Source organism: Octopus bimaculoides, chromosome 1 (genome assembly GCF_046866305.1).
Source record: "Octopus bimaculoides isolate indiv1 chromosome 1, ASM4686630v1, whole genome shotgun sequence".
NCBI classification, from domain to species: Eukaryota; Metazoa; Mollusca; class Cephalopoda; order Octopoda; family Octopodidae; genus Octopus; species Octopus bimaculoides.
In genome coordinates, this window is record NC_142928.1 from 120,484,298 (window position 1) to 120,504,823 (window position 20,526).

Sequence of the window (20,526 nt, forward strand, 5' to 3'; positions counted from 1 at the left end):
CTAAGTATTTCGCTAAGTATTTCGTGCTAACGTTTCTGCCAGCTCACCGCCTCGGTGTTAATAAATATTATTGACCTAATTATCAAAGGTGTGATTTCTTGATGTCTTTGGTGAGTATCAATTATCTATAAAACGATTTTTGGTAAAAATATTTCGACCAAACATATGTTTTGATTTAATCAAATGTTTCTATTTTGATTCATTGTAAACTTTAGTTGGATTAAATGTTTCTTTCAATAGCAAAAAGAGTAACCATCATTAAAAGTTTTCTAATGTAATATTTAGTGCAATATCGATAAAACAAAATAGAAGACAAAATATATTAAAAGTTATGTGAGTTAAAGGAAGATTTCTTACCAAGATGTATAAGAGATATTAGGAAATCTTATCTATTCCATGAACAATCAGATATTAAAAACGTATTAACTCTTTATACTTTAATATCTTTTTTCTTTAATAAAATATAGAAGACTTTGCTAAGGAAAATATTACATATCATAGATATTTTACAGTTAACTGTAAGCAACAACTGTTTGTTGTCATGACGACAGACACCTGATCAGACCGTTGTATTTTGCTGAAGAGAACAAGATATCGCATTGTAGTGTTAACACGTCATTATCGTCAATTCATACCAGAACTGATTGTCATTTACTTCTCCTTGATGTTCATTTAAATAAGTTCCAGTATTTATTTTCAATGCAGATTCCCTAAACCAGTAAATATACAGCGTTTTAACAATCATCGTTCTACGATCGACTCCTATCTCTACAAGTTCATGTGGTGGTGGTGGCACGAAAATTGCGACGCTTGCAAAAACAGTTTGGATGCATAACACAATTTCATTGTTATTGACATGTCTTTTCTTTCTTTCATTTCAGAACATTTCATTCTATTTTCATATTCATATTTAAAGTTCTATAGCATTTTCATTTTATTTCACTATTTTTCTTTTTTTTATATGGGCTTTGTTATGTTTTTTCATAAAATTCATTTTATCTAAAATAATTCCTAAATTTTCCAAATATTTTCAGTTTCTGTCAAAAAATGGAAATTGTGACTTCATGTGTGTTGTATAACAGAGGCTTCCGAATGGCCTAAAACTTGAAACTTTAAGTGTTTATGAGTGTAGGTGCATTGCTTAGTGGTTAGAGTGTTGGCTTCATGATCGTAAGATTTTGGTTTTGATTCCTGGACCTGGTGACGCGTTGTGTTCTTGAGCAAAACACTTCATTTCGTGTTGCTCCAGTCCACTCAGCTGGTAAAAATGAGGAACACTGCAGCGGACCAGCGTCCCGTCCAGGTGTGGAATTTATACGCCACACAAACCTGGAAACCAGCCTTACGAGTCTATACAGGGTCCTATCAGAAATAATTGTCACTACACTTTCTGGTTAGACTCCCAAGCATAACCAACTGAGACTATGGATACTATTCGATCATCTCGTTCTTGATCTACCCCTAAGTCTCTTGCTGGCTAACTTGGCTTGAAGAAGTCGTCTAGCGATTCTTTATTGTGACCTCTCAATGCGAAGAATTAGCAGCTCGACCTGGAGAGATCCCTCCTGATCTCCAAACTCTGCACCCTGTCGAGTAACGTTACCCCCAAAATCCTTCGTAGGAACTCCATTTCGGTCGCTTTTATTCGCAATGTACTATTTCCGTCATTACCGAATATTGATGACCGTAGGTAAGAATAAGCGCGAAAACTGAATTGAACAAAGCGTGTTTGGCTATTTTACCAACCTCTCATCTTCTGAAGATCGAATGCTAGAGCTGTCACATTACTGCACTGGTACCTGTAATTCTAACATCATATTTTGCTTCCTACTTTCCATCATTCGTGAATAAAGCTCCGAGATACTTAAACTTATTTATTTGTCTCAGTGAAATTCCACTAACATACACAATGCACTGGGTAGAATCAAAATGTAAGACTTAAATGTGATATCGATAAAACGAAGTAGATGGCAATACATATTAAAAGCTATCTGAGTTCAAAGAAGATTCTTATTATGATATGTACAATATATACCATTCAGAAAATCTTAACTACTCCAAGAACAATTAGATATTGAAAAACGCAAATATTCTTTTCTACTCTAGGCACAAGGCCCAAACTTTTTAGGGAGGGGGCCAGTCGATTAGATCGACCCCAGTACGCAACTGGTACTTAATTTATCGATCCCGAAAGGATGAAAGACAAAGTCGACCTCGGCGGAATTTGAACTCAGAACGTAAAGACAGCCAAAAAAAAACGCAAATATTATATGTACTCAGATATTTTGAAGTTTAGCATCAGATGTTGTCATGACAACAGACACATGAACAAAAACGTTGTTATATTTTGCTAAAAAAAAAACGAGCTTATACGTTGTGGTATTAAGACGTCATTATCATCAAATCGTGCCAGAATGGATTGTGTCAGGTAAATCACCCTGATGTTCATTGACATGAGTTCCAGAATTTGTTATTGATCCAGATTCCCTCAGTTAGTAATTAATCAGCACTGCGACGCTTATCGCTTTACGATAGACTGGTATCTTTTCAAGTTCATTATGATAGCGCAGGTACGAAAATTGCGACCTCTTCCGAAAACATATAGCGTAGCTATATGTTACGTTTTAGTGGAGGCGCAATGGCCCAGTGGTTAGGGTAGCGGACTCGCGGTCATAGGATCACGGTTTCGATTCCCAGACCGGGCGTTGTGAGTGTTTATTGAGCGAAAACACCTAAAGCTCCACGAGGCTCCGGCAGATGGTGGCGAACCCTGCTGTACTCTATAACCTCAACTTTCTCTCACTCTTACTTCCTGCTTCTGTTGTGCCTGTAATTCGAAAAGGTCAGTTGTGTCACACTGAATATCCCCGAGAACTACGTTAAAGGTACGCGTGTCTGTGGAGTGCTCAGCCACTTGCACGTTAACTTCACGAGCAGGCTGTTCCGTTGATCGGATCAACTGGAACCCTTCACGTCGTAAGCGACTGAGTGCCAACAACAACATGTTACGCTATGTTTTTTTGTTTCCTTTTGGTAAATATTACATATTTCATATTTAAAGATTCATTTTATTTCATTAATTTTTTTTCATTAAATTCGTTTTTATTATTTTCATTCAAACATTTTCTTTAGGTTATTTTTTTTTTGTATTCGTCAGAAAAAAAAATTTAGCTCTCAAGGTTTTGTAATGCATTTTTTTTTTTTTCTTATTACATAGAAATTATGATTTCCTGTATGCCGATAATAGTGACTTCCGAGTGGCTAAAATTCCAAACTTTGACAGTTTGTAAATTTTTATTAATAATTTGTGACATTTTCGTAATTAATATATCCGACTAAGTCAGTCAAGAAAATTTGAACAAAATCTGACATTGTAACCGATAAGAGTAAGAGCCAATATTTGTTTCTGTGTGTGATTGTGGACATAGGACTGTGAAAATTTTATTGAAATATATTTTAACTGAAATTTCTTTGTAAGTGTACGTATTATAATACCAGCGACTTTATTTATTTACTAGCAGTATAACCCGACCTTGTCCGGGTGTGACTTATTACGCCATCTACGATAAGTCTTGCTAGGTGAAAATCAACTAAAAAAGAAAGCCTTACAACGAAAAAACCCTTATGATGTAAATATGTTCATAATTCAAAAGACGATGAAGTTAATAGGGAAAGTCTGAAGGCTGTTTTGCATAACATTATTAAGCGTACGTAAATTTCATGTCTAATTGGCTATAGAAATGCTTGTGCAAAACAACTTTTTGCGCTGCCCTGATTATACATAGCAGGGTAATCCCTTTTCGCAGGAGCTAGGACGGCAATTTGTGATGAAGCAATTGCTGGTGATCTGTTGCTACACAGTTCTGCCAGAATTCTATCAGATTGGGCAGTAGATGTTGATGCACCATTTTGCATTACGTTCGAAGTAGCTTCTGGAATGTGGTGAATTGCTGCAGTCTGTTGCTGTCATTTTAAACCAGTTGCTTTCTTTCCCCAGCAAACTCTCTTCTTTGGAGGCATAATCTATGTATATATTAAACAGAACAACAAAAGTTATAGTAGATGGCAGAGTTGGTACTTTTCACATATCTGTAATTTTTCAGATTAACACCCGCACGATTACCCAACCCTAATCCTAACACTAACCCTAAAATTAACCCTAAACCCTAACCCTAACCCTAAAACCCTAACCCTAAAACCCTAACCCTAAAACCCTAACCCTAAAACCCTAACCCTGACCCTAAAACCCTAACCGTAACACTAATCCTAACCCTAACCCTAAACCCTAACCCCTAACCCTGACCCTAAAACACTAACCCTAACACCCTAGTGAAAATCGTGGTATATTTACAAAACAATGACGAACATGAGTTATATTTTACTGAATGATTGTGTACTTACACGTGTATGCGTTTGAGAGAGCGAGAGAAGAAGAGGTAGAGAGAGGGGGAGAAAGGAATAGAGGTAGTTAAAAGTTTTCTTATGACGGCTTCTCTTCACAGCCTATTACTTCATTAGAAATCTATGGATGCACTTACGCACATTATAGAGAAAAATGAAACAAATATGGACGATTTGCTCCGAAACACCACCGAGTGGGGAACACTTCTCAAAAATAACCAGTAGTTGTTTCCTTCAAGATTCCTACATGCTCGAAATGTACATACATCAAGGTATTTTTGTAGAAAATTTCACGAAAAAATATTCATTTTCCTGGAAGTTAAGAGGAATTTAAGTGGAATTTCCGAAAATTGTCCCCCACCCTCCTCTCAAAACACTTTCACCGCAAATTTTTCTATATTCGGAATCTACATAATAAATAATATATGCATAGAAAATTTCATTAAAAAATATTCATTATTCTGAAAGTTATGACCTTCCAAAGTCGGTGGGTACAACTCTGTAGTTATGCAACATTGACGAACGTGAATGATTGTGTTTACTTGCACGTGTATGCATTTGAGAGAGCGAGAGAGCGAGAGAGGAAGAGGGGGAGATAGAGAACGGGAGCAATGTGTATGTTGTTGTCACAGATTACGTATGTGTGGTTGTGTGTGTTTTTACGTATCAATGATATGAAAAATTAGTAATGACGTTGTATGTATCACTTTCTCTCTCTGTTGAGCGCGTGTGTAAGAACGCTGTTCCAGGTAGAAGGGAAGAAATATAAAAGTTGCTAGAAACAACAGCCAAATCTCCCTTAAATCACACAAAGTAAACGGAATTTTAAAAATCTAATTACTGCACTGGAAAGTTCAGATCGAGAAAATTCCATTGATGTAAAAAGTTTTACGAAAAAGTGGAAAATGTGGATTTCTATAAACTTTTAAAAAGGCTTCACACAGACACACAACTTCAGCTTAATATATTAAGATAACATTTAAAACAAAGAAACAGAGGTAAAGAGAGATAAGAAAGGAAAAGAAAGAAAAAATGGGGGTATGGCAGCAGAAGATGGAGGGGAGGGGATGATGGGCCACATACCGCAGAACAAATGGGTGTGCTCAGTCGCGTCCCCTGGTAATGACTTCGATGGCATTGCCACGGAGAATGGCCAGCAACATACGCATTTGTTTAACCAACAGCTGCAGATGTGTTAGACATCTTGGGTACACCCTTGATTACTCAGTTATATTTCCATGTCTGTAGATCACTGGATTGTTAAAATAGTTAGAGCATCGGACATAGTACGTTGCGATGTTTCTACGGTCTTTACATTCTGATTTCAAACGCCAAAGTCAATTTTACCTTCTCTTCTTCAAGGAACAAATATGGCTTTCATTACATTTCTATATCTGTAGGTTACTGTATTGTCAGAAATGTTAGAGAGTCAGACAAATGACAATTTCCTTGCAATATTTTTTTTTCACTTATTTACATTCTGAGTTCAAATCCCGCCGATGTGCGTCAACTTTGCCTATAATCCATCCAGGTTCGATAGAATTAGCTACTAGTCAGGTACTGAAATCGATTTAATCGACTAACTTCTTCTTCAAAATGTTTGAAGCATTGTGCCTATGTTAGAAATAATTGACAGGCTGGCAGAACCGTTAGAGCATCCGACAAAATTCCTAGCGCTAATATTTTCCAGTTCTTTACATTCTTGAGGTCAAACCCTACCTAAACTAATTTACTCTTTAATCCTTTTGAAGTCGATTGAACACAGTATCACTCTAGTCCGTTGTTCATTCAACAAGAGCACCATTCATTTAAAAACAAATCTCTAATGTTGACCACAAAATAAAACTGTAAGAACACCATATCGATGAAATGAAATATATGGCAAAATACATTAAAAATTGAATGAGAGCAGAGAAGACTTTTTACCAAGGTCTATACCAGTGAGATATTCGGGAAACCTCCAGAGAATCTCATCAATTCCTGTGATCAATGAGATATTAAAAAGCGTTTCAATTTTTTTTTTTTTTTGTGTCATAAAGAATTCTTCACTGAAGCAAATTATAAGAGGTCAGATATTTTTCAGTTAATTGGAAGCGTCAAATGTTGCCATGACGACAGACACGTGATTAGAAAGACCACTGCATTGTGCTAAAGACAACACGATATGGCATTGTAGTATTAAGACTACATTGTAATCATTGTAGTCATTATCGTCAAATCGTGCCAGAGTTGATCGTGTCGTTTACATACGTCTGGAGTTCACAGATGATATAAGTTCCAGTGTTTGTTATCGATTCAGATTTCTTAAACCAGTAAATAAACGGTGTCTGTGGCACTCACTCTTCGGCGATCGACTCGCATCTCTGCAGGTTCATTGTAATAGCACAGAACAACTACGACTATATCAGCTGATATCAATGTAAACTTTAATTTTCTTTCCTTGCCGACCTTTGAAGACAGTAAATGTAAATCAACATCATGATGTCATCAACGGCTGTGTATTCTGTGAATTTATATATGTATGTTTGAGAGAGAGAGAGGGGTAGTGTAAATATGTGTGTGTGTACGCGCGCGTATGTGTGTACGTGAGTACGTGTGCTTCGGAGTGAATCGGAACGAGTAATTACTTTCGAAGAAAAAACGACAAATTTTGTAGTGTCAAAGGAGAGTCAAAGAATCTTGCAAACCAAATATATAAAAAAGATGTAGAAAAAAATATTGAAATATGAAACTGGTTTTGTTTCCCTGTTCTCTCCAGTACAAGCAAAAAGAAAATGTACACAGAATCATGTTTTCCGTTAATATATGTGAAAATATAAGACTAATAATAATCATTTCTACTCTCGGTACCAGAACTGAAATTTGTGGTGGTTTGGGGATCTACTCGACTACATCAACCCCAGTGTTTCACTAGTACTTAATTTACCGGCCCCGAAAGAATGAAAGGCAAAGTCGATCTCGACAGCATTTGAGCTCAGAACGTAGCGACGGGCGAAATACCCCTAAGCATTTCGTCCAGCGTGCTAACGATTCTGTCAGCTCACCGCCTTCAGTAGCAATAATAATCCTTTCTCCTGTAGACACAAGGCCTGAAATTTGGTGGTGGGAAGGGATAAGTTGATTACATCGACCCCAGTGTTTCACTAGTGCTTAATTCATCGACGCCGAAAGGATGAAAAGCAAAGTCAACCTCGGCGGAATTTGAACACAGAATATAAAGACGGATGAAATGCCGCTTAGCATATCGTCCAGCGTGCGAATGGATAGTCAGGGTAGTAAAGGCTTTGATCATAGATTTGCTCGATTATAACTGACCATCTAAGCAACAGCTACAGATTTATTAAACATATAGGGTTGAATGTTAGTTATTTAAATATAACTTCCATTAAATTTCCAAGTCAGATTCATTAGAGCGTCGGACAAAATAATTTGCAGTATTTTCACATTCTGAGTTCAAATGACTCCGAGGTCAATTTTGCTTTCAATCCACCCAAGGTTGATAGAATAAAGCACCAGTCAAGAACGAAGCAAATTTAGTCGACTAACAACTTACCCCGCAAACTTTCAGGCCATGTGCCTATGTTAGAAGCGATTAGGGAGGAAGAATCATTAGAGCGTTCGACAAGAGCCTTGCAGTAATATTCCGGCACCTCACGTCTTGAGTTCAAATACAGCCGAAATCAACCATGCCTTGCATACTCTCCGGTTTGGTGATATAAAAGTACCACTCATGTAATATGGGCTCAATGGTATCGACTAATCCATCTCCTATACAAATAAGACATTGAGCCTATACTAGAAACAATTATTTTTTCCAAATCTATTATTGAAATTTCTATATCTACCTTTCCAATAGCCACTAGAATTTACAGCAACATTAACAGGAACCTCGTGCAGCTCTCCGGCTTACCAGCTCCAATAAATCCGTCTAACCCATGCTAGAATGAGAAACGGTAATGGTGATGATGGTAACGTTGATGATGATGATGATGATGACGATAATGGAGAATTCTTTTCTAGCATGCATATTCACTATGAATGAAATACTGAGATTATGACAGTTACTTTCGATAGGATCCTATGAAGGAGATGCTTGAATACCTTATACCCCCAACGATTCTCCGAAGAATAACGGGTAGAGAAGATGGATGGTTCGATCGACTGACCGAAAAGAATAAGGTCCGATAGATTTTTATGTATGGCTATGGACGTAAAATACTGAGCGGATGTTACTGAAGGACTTTTTTGTCTGTGGACCCACGTGTATGAAAGTATATCATAGTGTGTATATATCTCTGTATACATGTGCGTGTGTTTATACTGTGTATGTCTCTCTGTGTCTTCGTTTCCTTCTTTTATACAACATATTCTCGATGGAAAAATGATGGTTTGTTACTGTTCCCTAGATACAGACTCGATTAATTACAACGGAGAAATAATAATATTCTTTATGAGTTTGTGTTTTTGTTACGTCTCTCTTTGTTACGTCATCCTGCTTCAGACTGGAATAGGACATAACAATAAGCAACAACAACGATGACTGGTTCAGGTTATTTCAATTTAATATAACCAACTCAATTCTACTTCCATGAAACCGTTTGAGTAAATTATGACATCATCAATGACTCTGTGTGTGTGTGTGTGTGTGTGTGTGTGTGTGTGTGTGTGTGTGTGTGTGTGCTTCATCTAAATATTTAGTAGTAAAAATAATGATTCCTAAGTTAGTCATAAGGTCATATTTAGGAAAACGTTACTGATATTTATTTTAGTGAGATTGAAAGGATTAAATGTAAAGTTGGCCCTAACAGAATTTGAAATTAGAACATAAATGGTGTTGATTTATATCACAAGCTAGTTTGTCTGTTGATTTATCTACTCTGTCATTCAGTTGTGAATAATTATAGACCATCCCTGAAGGATGGGAGAGAAACGTTGGCTGTGCAGAGCATGAATATTATTAATGTAACTAATGATAGCAAGTAGTGTAGTGTTTTATATGCATCCTCGCATAGGACGAGTAAAGGAGCCTCCACGCAGTCGTTCGATCTGCAAGAAACACTATCAAATCTCTCACTTCTAGCTTAGAAAAGAAACACACACAAGATAACGTGACCTGAGATATGTTATGAACAGGAAAAAATACTAGATGATCATGGCTGGTAATCTTTTGATCATATATCTGCTCACTACAACTGACCTTGATCTAAACAACAGCTGCAGATCTGTTAGACATAATGAATTCAATCTTGATTATTAAAGATAACATTCGTTACATTTCCGTATCCGAATCGTTAGAGCATCGGACAAAATTTCTTTTTCGGTTCTTTACATTCTGAGTTCTACCTACGCCGAAATCAACATTGCCTTTAGTAGATCCGAGGTCAATAGAAGAAAGAACCAGTCAAGTCAATACGAAGTAGATTTCATCGATTAACACCCTCCCCAAAACATTTCAGGCCTTGTGTTTCTGGTATAAATTATTGATGGTTTTGACAGAATCATTAAAGCATAAGATTAATTGCCTTGCTGTGTTTATTCCAACTCATCACGTTCTGAACCTTAAATACCACCGTGGGCACTCTGCCTTTTACACTTTCGGAGATTCGTAAATTAAAGTACAACCCAAGTATATATACACATAAACACACACACCTCTATATCTACCTTTCCAGTTGTAACTCCAAGCAAAATACAAATTAATTTGAGATGCCACTACCTTAAATTTTTATAATATTGGTTTAAAACTTTGGCACAAGTCCAGCAACTTCTATAGAAGGTAAGTCAATTACATCGTCCCCAGTACGCAAATGATACTTATCTTATTGACCTCGGTGGAATTTGAACTCAGAACGTAAAGGCGAACGAAATGTCGCTGAGCATCTTTGCCCTTCGTGCTAACGATTATACCAGCTTGCCGCCTTAAACGTTTTCGCAATATTAGTGATTGGCTATAAATCTAATTTGACACAGTTTTACATTATTTCTAACATCGGTTGATGTAGACTATGAGAAATATTGAAATATAATATATTTCTGAGGAGATTTCAGACTGAAAATACAAAAATATGAAAATATATTCGGATACGTAGTAAACGAAATTGATAATTAATTAATATTCCTTACAACATATCTGAATATTCAAGGATTTTAATATTTCATTCATTAAATATTTAACTAACTTCAATGTCTATTATCCCGTAGATTATATCTAAGAAGAAAATACACCTCAGATTTTAGACCAGAATCTGGGTGTATTCATGTCGCTGAATAAGAAATAAGGCCTTCATTTTCTAGCGGCTCTAGTTTTTGAGATAATGCACTATCATTAAATGTACTTATCGCAAAGAAAAATGGATTTACTACCCTTCACAGTAGAAAATTCTTTCTTTTTTTTTTTGCAACGATATTCATGGCTTGCTAACGAAAGTGGTTACAGTAATCCCACGACTATCGCGGGTTTTACGTTCCAAAACCCACCGCGATAAGTGAAAATCCGCGAAGCAGAAACAGCACTGTGCTGTAAATTTTTGGTTTATTATTTTTCTAATTTGTATATATTTATTTTATTATAAATGCAAAACCACACCGCAGAGGAATCGACGTAAGCTTAAATAATAAACATCGATAGGTGAACTGCGATATGGCAAGGGATTACTGTATATGAAAATATGAACTAAGTGAATTTCTAAATGAAGCTTAAAATTCGTGTTTCTTTTCAATAGCAACAAATGTGGATCAATCCCAAATGGTTACTTTAACTATGACGATTGAATAGCAGCAAACAATTGCCCTAGTTTTAAAGAAGATATCATACTACGATCACCAATGACTAATCTGTGTGGGTCTTAAGATGGTGAATTTTTTTCCTGGGTCAGCAGAGTAGACACAACAATTACCGCTGCTTTTTTTGTCTTTGTGATAGTAGATCTAAGTATGCGAAAGCAACGTTCCCTGAGAGAATTTATGGTTGTTGGATAAAAGAATGTAATCTCAGAACCTTGGTCGACAGAGATAAAACCATTTTACCACCACTGAACATCAAACTAGGTTTAACGAAAACTTTTGTGGAAAGCTTTGATAATGGAAGCAGAAAATTTACAGTGCTGAGTATGGAGACGATAAAAGGCAGATATTTTCGACGGGCCACAAATCAGGGAATTCATGAAAGACCCACTTTTCTAAGAGACAGTGTACAAAGCTGAGGCAGATACATGATCTTCGTTTACGCTGGTTATAAGAATTTTTCTTAGGAGTCATACAGCAGATGACTACTCTGAACTAGTGAAGAACATTCTTCTTTCCATCAACTTAACTGTAATATGGACTTCAAAGTGCATTACCTTCCAAGCCATTTGGATAGTTTCCCAGGCAAACGTGGAGAGCTAAGTAATTAACAGGGCGAAATAGGGAAGAAAGGTGAGCACTGGGATACCCATATGATGGCGGATTGCTGCCGAACCATTCGACGTGATTGTCTTGGTGAAACTCATCATAAGAAATCTCTAAAATGCAGCTTTCGTGAGAAGTCTGAATAAATGAATATTGTATCATAGACAACTTTCTACGCTCGTTTCACCATTATCTGATTCCATGTGTATAATTTAATCATAAATAAGTGTTTCCTTTTTGTATGAAGCCATTTTTTACCCAGAGGGCAACAATTATGATTTTTTTTCTCTTCAATCATTGTACCTGATCCAGCCTTGTGCCCGGTTGTATACATAGCAATTAGGAGTATAACATATCTCAGTAACCAGAGCTGACAGAGAAAAACTGATGGAATATTTAGAACCAGCGACCAAACTTTACTTAAAAACAGGTCTGATGTTCCAGGTTCCAAATTCTGTGTTCCTCCGTGTTACCGATGTGTGATCGGCTTAAAAACAAATCAGAGATTACGAGATCTACTATGAAGTTTCTGAAGAGTTTAGTTGTATGATGTTCATACATAATAAAGATGTAATTATCATAATTGTGATTTCTTGATGTTTTTGGTGAATAGTAATTATTTATAACAGGTTTTTGGTAAACATATTTATACAGAACATATACCATGGTTATATTAAATGTTTCTGGTTGCATTAAATGTTGACTACAGAATAGAAATGTAAAATTTTATACGATATCGATAAAATGAAATAGATGACATCAAGTTTTTAAAGTCGTATAAGCTCAAGGATGAATTCTTACCAAGATGTATACTAGAGAGATATTAGGAGAACCTGCAGGAAATTTTATCTACTCCATGAAGAATCAGAAGTTTTCACTAAGGCAAATATTACATATTGATATTTTACAATTAAGCATCAACTGCTGTCATGGCGACAAACACGAGATCAGAAAGCGCGTTACATTTTGCATTGTAGTATGAAGATATGAAGACGTCATTATCGTCAAATCATACCAAAAGTGGTTGTCATTTACATCTCCCTGGAATTCAAAGAAATAAGTTCCAATTTTTGTTATCTATTCAGATGCCCTAAACTAGTAAGTATACGTCGCTATGGTACTCTTGGTTCTTGGATCGACTCGTATCTCAACAAGATCAAATAGTGGCAAAAGTACGGAATTTACATCTCCCAAAAACAGAAAAAAATAGGGCAATTTTATTGTCGTTGACATATTTTCTTTTCTTTCATTTCGCTACTTTTCATTGCATATTTTATCATATTTAAAGGTTCATTAAATTTGTTTCATTTTTAAATGTGTTTAACGTTTTCTTTAATGAAGTTAATACTGCGTAAAATTCATTCGTACACATTTATTCATTAAATTCTTTAATTTATCAGAAGAAAAAGGAAACTTTCAAGTTTTCGTAGTCTTTTCCTTTTCTTGCCGTTTAAAACAGGAAAATTGTGACATCCGGTGTGTCTGTAATACAGACTTCCCCTTGGATAAAATTTCAAACTTTGACGAGTTGTACATTTCTAAATATATGTCAAATGAAGATTATTATAATTAAACTACAAAATTACACCGGTGTAGAAAATTTGAACAAAATCGAGCCCTGCATCCGACTGTCGATACAGAAAGGAGGAAATGTTACTGAGTTATATTTTTTATTGAAATTTCTTCGTGAGTGTACATCTCTATTTCTAAGTGTGTGTGTTAACAGATGCGTGTGACTCTCTCTCTCCTTCTCTCACTCTCTCTCTCTCTATCTCTCTCTCTCTCTCTCTCTCTCTCTCTCTCTCTCTCTCTCTCTCTCTCCCTCTCTCTCTCTCTTTGTTTCCTAAACTTCTTTCAAACACTGTATTGTCAATAACAAAATAATAGTGAGTAACAGTTTGCTAGCTATGGGCTTGGTTATGTCAAGCGTAAAATAATATCCTTCGTTCGTTTGCATGTTTGTGCATATCTCACTGTGTGTACTCAAGACTGATATGGGGCGAACAAAATAGCAACAATGAATACGACTTAAGATTTTGCCGCGGTCTAATAACTGAAACATGTAAAAAGTAAAGACAAACTTTTGATTTTTTTTTTGTTGTTTTTGGCTTCCGTTAAATGTTCCTTTCGGTTGCAACATTCGTTATAAGTCTTCTACCGTTAACCACAAAATAAAATATCTAAAACTGAATACGATATTATGGCAAAACGAAATACATACCAAAATGGTGTGAATTCAAGGAAAGTATTTGAAGTGAGTAAATGTAAATCATATTATGACGTCATCAATGACTATATTATATTTGTAGGTATATATGCATGTATTTAAGTATGTCAGAGAGGGAGTGCATCTGTGTGTGTGTGTGTGTTTCCACGTGTAGGTGTGTGTGCGTGCGTGTGTGTGTGTGTGTATGTGTGTATAGGAGAGAATCGTAAGGAAGAATGTGATTCGCTGAAAAACTTTGTCGTAAAACTGCTGTATGCCCTCCGGTTTTATCCAGTATAAGCTCTTTAATTCAGAATTACATATGCAGACGGAATCTTCTATTCTATCAAGACATGTACAGATTTATCAAAAGTAATAACGAGTTCCAAGTTAGCCTTAGGGCCACATTTGGAAGATACCACTGCTTAAATAATATAGAAAGGCTCTATGCTAACTTTGGCCCAAACCGGATTTGAAATTAGAATATAAATGATGTAGATTTATACTACAAACCGATTCGTCTTCTGATTTATCCACAAAGCATTTTGTCCACTGATTTACTTATTCTGTCATTCAGTTTCTTACATAAAACCGTGTTCTATGTAAGGAAGATAAAGTAGATTATGAAGGAAATAACATCCTTCAGGAGTCGATTGAATCGGCTCCTGAAGGATGAAAGAGAAAAATCTTATCAATTCCCATGAACAATCAGATATTAAAAATCGTGTCAACTTTTTTTGATTTAATAAAGAAGTCTTCGCTTAGGGAAATATTAGACGATGTGTCATAGATAATTTAAAGTTAAACATCAGCTGTTGTCATAACGACGGAAACTGGAACAGAACGGCCGTTACATCGTGCGTGTTTTATTTAAGAGAACAACATATTGCATTCAAATTTTAAGTCATCATCATCAAATCATACCAACGATGACTGTAACATTTACGCCTTTCTGAGTTTCAATGAAATACGTTCTAGTATCCTGCTATTATCTATTCAGATTCATATTACAAATCAATATGCTTCCAAAATTAGGACATACGCAAACAGCAATGCCCTATATAATTTTTAGCAATGTTTTGAAAACATGCTACTGGTGGACCAAATATAACGATATTAAATTATTATTTGGTAATACGAATTTAATATCTGCTCAGTCATCAATGTGGTTGACACAGTTCTTCAGTCACTCATCAAAATCTTTAGAACCGGAATTGCTCGTAAACTTCCTTGATACAGGACACAGTTTAGACCTCTCACCCATCATATCCTCTAGTAAATTGCACAGTAGCAGTTCATAGTGATTTGTGGTTCTCACAAGAAGATATAAATTTGGACGTTTTATAAAGGCGGACTCCATCTCATTCTCAACACATTGCTACACCCAAAAGGTCATTTAGTTGTTCTAGCAGTTTGTTTTGCGAAAAACTATGAATTTCAGTGGGGAGATGAACTTCGGATTCTTTTATTTTATTTTCTTCTCTTACCCTTTTTGCTGTTTCCATCAGTCTGCCACACCTGCTGATTTCCATCTCTTCTTCGTTGTCAAGAGACAATGAAGTGGTGCCGCGAATTATCGCTGTAATTGGGAGCCCCTCGATCTCCAGGCCGGCTCTTAGAACCTAAGACTTTACAATTGTATTTGACGCTTCCGGAGCTGCATCCAGTGTTACCCAAGGAAGAGCAACCTACGTGAACTACTGTTGCTGTTAGATAAAATCTCACACCCTCAAGTAAAACCCCTGGTACCTAGTAATACGCTACACTAGCTGAGGGTTTATAATTTGTTACTGTCATTCTTGTGTTGTATTTTTAGCTGGAGTTTTCACCCAAAGGCACTATACGGGTAAAGATATAGAGACCTTTAGTTGGCATAGCATCAGCATCCCCTTTACTTTCTTAGTGGTAATAGGGAAAGAAAAGGCAGAACCAATATGTTTGGGAAAAGATTAATTACTCTAGCTGCTAAGATAGTGTTGGCAACAGTATTACACGGACTATACGTCTACATTCCAGATTTTCTTCCAGGATTTACTCCATTAACATTATTCAAACTAAATGCAACTACAAAGCAATGACACTATTTAATCCATGACTGAAGATTTTCGCACGCCAGTAGGCTTACATACTATATCTCGAGAGGCAAATCACCTCTGATCCCTACTAAATTTAACTGGGAATTGCAGACACTTACCGTGTCAGTACAAATAGATATTATCTAGAGCAAGTGACTGGAGAGGGTATGTATAGTAGAAAAGGATTTATGCACTCAGCTGTCCCTTTTTCATTACTGTTAGGCAACTACAGTAAGAGGCTGAAAGCTGGAAGGTCACAAGGACATAGATTACTTTGCTGACATACAAGACACAACACGCCAATCATTTTCTAATATAGACACTCACGCACACACGCATACACACACACACACACACACGCACACACGCACACACACACACACATACACACACACACACACACACACACACGCAACATTTATACACAAGTGTGTTCGTGTGTTGTTATGTCTAAGACAATTGAAATTCGGTGAATAATGTTTATTTTATGGCACAATCATTGAGTTTTTCGGTTAAATAAATACCAATAATGTATCGGATTTCTTTCAAGAAATATTTTCTTTATTTCTTGCAAAAGGAATTATTTTATTGGATTTAAACCCAGTGTTTGTACTTTTGTGTTATACTCTAGTGACTCGACTAATATAATGCTGGTACTTATTTTATCAACTCTTGTCAAGTAAATATTACAAGTGATCCAAGCAGAGATTTGGTTGCTCTTTCTAACAGGTCAGAGGTCACATACTACCAGTAAATTCTGCTATTGTTGTTCAGCTTCTGATCGATCCTGATCTAGCCATATGGTCTACGGTGTTACAGTCAAAGCCATTCTGTCTTATTTTCCAGCGTAGTTCCTCTTACACTACACTTTCCAATGTATCATTCCATTTAAAATCGACAAGTGTGATCCGAAGTAGATTTTGCTACAATTTTAAGCGATTCATATGACAGCGTATAGACTCCCACGTTGATTCATTGAAAAGATAGTTTTATAATTCGAAGTGCCAGTTTTTACTTTACTGGCGCCGTGTGAAGAGCACGATCGCCACAATACTTCTCCTGAAGTCAATGGAATTAATTACTGATTAACAGAGGCGATCGATTGCAAATAGGAGAGCAGGATGGAACACTTTTACTGCTTATATATCTTCACACGCGCGCGCACGCACATACACTGAACTTTAAAGGTTCAAACTAAATGTAATTAACTCCCACACATTTAGTTTGAACCTTCAGCAATCTCCAATGTCTTAACTACCAGTTTACAATGTCGTGTTTTAGCTGTTGTTTCCTAAAAAACCGAGACCACACCCCAGTTTTTATTCCCAAATGATCAAAGCCTTTGCTTTTGCTTGAAGGGAAAACGATCATATTTTCTCATATTTTCTCCTCTAATAAGTTTTGTATCTCTGTCTATACATTAAAAAATTCGGTTGCTCTTCTCTATTTCCGCTTTCTATTTCTGTGAAATAATTTTTAAAATATTTACAGTATTTTTTGCAATATATGGTTTCTATTTTTAAAGGATATATTTTATACATTACCCATATTTATTAAGGATAAGATGCTAACGATTCTACCAGCTCGCCGCCTTCTCTATAATAACAATGGTGTCTAAATCAGGCAAAGACCAGCAATTTTGAGGGAAGAGGAATAGTCGATTCCATTGATTCCAGTACTTGACTGGTGCTTTGGTTTATTGATCCTGGAAGGATGAAAGGTGAGGTTGATCTTAGCGGGGCTTGAACTCAGTATGCAAAGAATCTAAAGAAATACTGTAAATTATATTTTTCCGACTCTCCAACGATTCTGCCAATTTGCCACCTTCTCTATAATAATTATAATAATTCTTTCTAACCTTAGCACAAGGCCTGGACTTTTCAGAGGAAAGTGAAGTCGATTTCATCAATTTTGGTATTTGACTCATACTTTGTTTTTATCAAACCCGAAAGGACAAAAGGCAAAGCTGAACTCATAGGAATTTGAACTCAGAACGTAAAGACGGGCGAAATGCCGCTAAGCATTTTATCTGGTGTGCTAAGGATTTTGCCAGCTCACCACCTCAATAATAATAATAATAATAATAATAATAATAATAATAATAATATCATAATAATATTAATTCTTTTTACTAAAGGTACAAGGCCTGAAATTTTGGGGGAGGGATCTAGTCGATTACATTGACCCCTGTGTTTTACTGGTACTTAATTTATCGACCTCGAAAGGATGATAGGCAAAGTCGACCTAGGCGGAGTTTGAACTCAAAACGTAAAGATAACAAAAGGCCGCTAAGCATTTCATCTGGTGTTCTAGGGATTCTGCCAGCTCACCACAAGAAGAAGAAGAAGAAGAAGAAGAAGAAGAAGAAGAAGAAGAAGAAGAAGAAGAAGAAGAAGAAGAAGAAGAAGAAGAAGAAGAAGAAGAAGAAGAAGAAGAAGAAGAAGAAGAAGAAGAAGAAGAAGAAGAAATGGATATCTCACGAAAGTAAAAAGGGTGATAAACTCAAAACTGAAGGGAGAGAAATACATACGATATTCTGCTGCTTCTCTGAACTGGACTGAGGAAGAACTAAGAGACAGATTGTAAAACCAGGAAGACAATGGCCATGTACGAGGCGCTACATCCCAGAGACAATGCCGATAGATTATATCTACCTCTGAAGGAATGAGAGAGGAATGATATCAATAGAAAACTGTGTAGAAAGGGCAAGACGTGATATAGAAGAGTATGTGGAAGCAACTCAGAAAGACTGACTTCAGCTACCAGAGGAGAGGAGAAAGAAGCTGTGGAGACGGCAACGAAATACAAGAAAAGAAGAAAACAACGAGAAACAGACATCTGGGGAAAAGAACTACACGATCAGCATCTCAGGCAAACGCAGAATGTTACAGCAGAGGAGTCTTGGTTAAGGCTGAAGAATGGAGAGCTTAAGAAAGAAACATGATGCTTCATAATGGTTGCTAAAAGCCAGTCATTGTGGATGAATATCATTAATACCAAAATAGACAAATCCACGAAAAGTGCAAACTGCAGAGTATGTAATGAGAAAGAGGAATCTGTTATGCATAATAAGTTCCTTTGGCACAGAAGGAATATAGACGCAAACACGACTGTGTAGCAAGGCTCTACACTGGGACATATTACGGCAAAAAGGATTTTAGGTAGGAAGAAAGTAGTACGAACATCAACCAGAAAGTTTAATAGAGAACGGTCAGTATAAGGTTTTATGAGATTTTAATGTACAGACTGATGGCGAAATTCATGCTGGACAAGATTTTATGATCCTGGACAAAGGGTTAAAAGAGTGCATAATCATAGATGTGACTATATCTGCGGACATGAATGTAGCGGTCAAAGGACAGGAGAAAATAGGAAAATACTAGGATTTGACTAGGGAAATACGACGACTGTGGAGGGTTTCTACAAAAGTAATCCCTATTGTTATAGGTGCTCTAGGTATCTTCACTAAGGAATTTAACAGCTCCCTTACTGAAATTGGCGTTACTACAAGAGATGCATTAATTAAGATATCTGCTCTATTGTGAACACCAAGGATTGCAAGAAATGTCCTCGATATCTAAGGGAACTGGTTATGACCCGGTATGAAAGACATTGATTCCAAATGTTAAACATTCATGCACACCATAAATAATATCAATCAGATATATTAGCTTCTAATTGGGATGGCTAATTACTAGTGAGTAAATAGTATTTCGTTTCAGTAGTATACTGTGATATAGATATATCTGAGTGTTTTACCCAACACTCTACATGTAGAAATGTATAAAACTTATATATAGATAGATTCTTTATTATAGAATAACATATCTCGGGTACGCATGACTTTGTCTCTTGATTCAGATGCTAGTTCACCACTATAGAACAGATCTTTTGAAACTGTCATTCATGCAGTGGACATGTCCAAGCAATCGATGCTATCATTGGCGCAGGAAAATGAAAATATAGAGAATGTCTACCCTCGTAAATACGTAAATGCTGAAGATCCTATTTTGCCCTTCAATCTCAAGGATGTTTCATATGAAAGCCCTAAAATCTGTGATCTTTTGGAGCGTATGTTGCTCAGTCAGGCAGAAATGTGCTGAAAGTACAATCAGTGCACGCCTCGACCATACAAGATTTTCTCAGTTCTTTATTCTATATTTTCTGAGTAACTTGAGAGATGAAGTACTCCAATGAGATAAAAGGCTAGAAAATAGAAGTTCTATTTGACACCAACAACTATTAACTTCCATCTCTCCTATACTTCTAAATAAATCTCTCAGTTTTGCGTAAAAAATATCGCTAAGCTAAGAAAAGAATACGGCAAGGAAAAACATTTATCAAGTTCAATCAGTTTCTCTGGTTCCGTAAAACAAACTTCCTTATCTTTGGTACTAATGCATCTTTTAGGCTCCTAAAATTTGACAAATGGGTATCGTGTGGCGCTACAATGTC

The 20,526-nt window shown here is 36.3% G+C and overlaps 1 long non-coding RNA gene across 2 annotated transcripts; it reads right to left on the reverse strand.

The window, feature by feature from the left end:
• Positions 1-424: 424 nt before the first annotated feature.
• On the reverse strand, positions 425-14,068 carry LOC149137707 (uncharacterized). Of its 2 annotated transcripts, none has more exons than XR_016243009.1 (3): positions 14,012-14,068; positions 8,247-8,339; positions 425-4,023 (listed from the first exon to the last, which is right to left on the reverse strand). It is a non-coding gene; the product is annotated as an uncharacterized LOC149137707 (long non-coding RNA). The 2 variants fall into 2 exon arrangements; XR_016243010.1 differs by lacking the exon at positions 14,012-14,068 and adding an exon at positions 13,872-14,004.
• Between the last annotated feature and the right edge of the window lie 6,458 nt (positions 14,069-20,526).